Raw genomic sequence first — 2474 nt, forward strand, 5'->3', positions numbered from 1 at the left:
CTTACTTGATAGGACATAAAACACATAACACACAGAGACAACAGCAACTGCACAATCATTTCCAAAAATAAGGTGAAATACTATAATTAATATTTTATAACTTGCTCAGTGATCTATTGATACATACTATGATTTTAACAAGACACTACCAATGCTAGTAGGATACTGTTAAAGTTCTAAATCTAACATTTCTAGACACTCAAATGTCTTTTTTTTTTCTTGTTCCTCCTCTTTTAACAGGCCTAAGGGGGAACCTAGCCACTGGAGGTCTCTCTTGCACCAGGATTGCAGGGTGAGTCAAAGCGTATTTGGCACCCATTGATACATCTTTCAAATATGTCTTCAATTAGTGTGCTGTAGTCAACACCATCTTCTGACTTGGAATGTCAGCTGAATGGGAGATAACCTCCTTGGTTTTCTTTTATCTTGCCATAAAACCCCAATGAGCGACAGTACAGGGTTGTATGTGTCCTGTGCACATTTGTTGAGCAGATTTAGAGTCAGAGTTAATAAAAAAAGCCACTTCTGAGAGATACTTTTAAGTTTTCTCTTTAGTCCGGATGTGAATCATTGGAGTTTGATTGAGCATTTTTGAATGGGAACTATTGCCTCCTTTAATGCAGTACAAATTTAAACCAAAAAGCTGGCTGGCTTGAAGGAAGGTGGACAAGTGAAGGGTCCTCAGCAGCAGGGAATAAAGGAAGAGTCATGGTTAGACTAGTTTTAATTTAAGCAGTTTTAATAAAATAGTAAATGGCCTGCACTTATACAGTGCTTTTTCAAGTCGAAGGACTTCACACTACATTCACCCATTCAAGCACACACTCACATACTGATGGTGGCAAGCTACATTGTAGCCACAACTGTCCTGGGGCTCACTGACAGAAATGAGGCTGCCGTCCACTGGTGCCACCAGGCTCTCTGACCACTATCAGTAGGCAGGTGAAGTGCGGGTTAAGTGTATTGCCCAACGACACCGGGGCTTAAACTGACAACCCTCTGGTTGCAGGGGAAATTCCTTCCTCCGACGATGCTGCTGCAACATTGAACCCATCATACAGCCATGCACCAATGTAATGTGCAGAAGTTTTTAAGGTAACACAATGACGCACAACATTACCTGATGCATTTTGTGAGGCTTTTTGCCTGATCACCAAATCTGCAAGAAAAAAAGACAAGCCAATTTTCTTTCCAAATCATGTTAGTGAGATTATCTCAAGGCAAGACTAATTTTTGGTTTTGGGGATAGAAAAAATGACTTCACGCATTCATTTAACCATTTACTGTATTTTTTAACAGAACTACCCATTTCTGCTATGCTTTCATAATGCAAAATCCCAAATAATGTTGTCTGGCTTCTGCTTATGCAGATAAGAAGTGTTTCTTTTAGAAACAAACCGCCATCGCTGATTGGACTGTTACTGATGAGGTTCCTAGATTATTTGACAGGTGGTGCAACAGCAAATATAAGGACAAAGTCAGAATATTCACAACTCTGCTGTGACGTTATTTCAAACTCAAACTTTTCAGGACAAAAAGAAAGTTGCATCAGCCTTTATATCTCCACAGCATATCTACTTGGATGGATCATACAGTATATTTTTGATAAACAGCCAAACAAATAAGCGCTGCAGAAGCAAGGTCTCCAGAAAACAAAACAACACTAAACTAAATGCTTACCTAGGGTTGTGCTTTTTAAAGGCCAAAAAAAAAAACATAAAAAAAAAATGAATATTATCAAAAATATTTGCTTAAAATAATCTAAGAAAAATCCCTGGAAAACAGACCAAGAGGCACAGCAACAAGAATAGACTATATCATAATCTATTAGTCTTTCTGCTCTTGCAGTGATAGTCCAAAATGTATTTACCTGTGATAAAATGGCATGCTCGCCCTGATTACTGGACCTTACTGATGCATAGATGGACGTCAAACAGGAACATCCGCTCTCCATCTTACACACCTCCTTCCTGAACTCCAGCGTGATGTTATTGTAAGGTTTCCTACCTGTCTACAGCTGTCAGCAGGGTGTTCTTGCTATGGACACCTCCCACTGCCGTGTGTCCTCTACTTAAGCACATGTACACACAGACACACATATAGAATCAGTAGTAGGGGCCTCTATGATCACGAGTCTGATGACCGAGTCACGCAGTGCAGAAAAGCAGCCAAACCTAACAGCTTTTAGCAAATAATAAAGGAATCTGTGAAAATGTGTGTGACATACATTTTCAGCCACATTAGAACTTTTTGTTGGTTCAACATATAAGATTAAAATAAGCTTTAACAGAAGTATTGCAGGCAAATGATGGTAAAAGGGGTAAAAATAATCAAAGGAATAAAATAGGGACTACTTAAAATAAAAATCTATTTTGATATAACTACAAGATACAAACTTCTGATGATTGAAAGAAATGTTATTAAAATTGTATGTCATCAAAAAATTAAATAAACATCTTAATAGCCAGAATCAT

The 2474-nt window shown here is 38.2% G+C and overlaps 1 long non-coding RNA gene across 1 annotated transcript; it reads right to left on the bottom strand.

Annotated features, from left to right (window-relative positions):
- Positions 1 to 777: 777 nt before the first annotated feature.
- On the bottom strand, positions 778 to 1981 carry LOC119798457. The gene is made up of 3 exons (XR_005282723.1): positions 1871 to 1981; positions 1121 to 1159; positions 778 to 1033 (listed from the first exon to the last, which is right to left on the bottom strand). It is a non-coding gene; the product is annotated as an uncharacterized LOC119798457 (long non-coding RNA).
- Between the last annotated feature and the right edge of the window lie 493 nt (positions 1982 to 2474).

The sequence above is a fragment of the Cyprinodon tularosa genome, unplaced genomic scaffold (genome assembly GCF_016077235.1).
Source record: "Cyprinodon tularosa strain WSP-4 unplaced genomic scaffold, ASM1607723v1 ctg117, whole genome shotgun sequence".
In the NCBI taxonomy this organism is placed as follows: domain Eukaryota; kingdom Metazoa; phylum Chordata; class Actinopteri; order Cyprinodontiformes; family Cyprinodontidae; genus Cyprinodon; species Cyprinodon tularosa.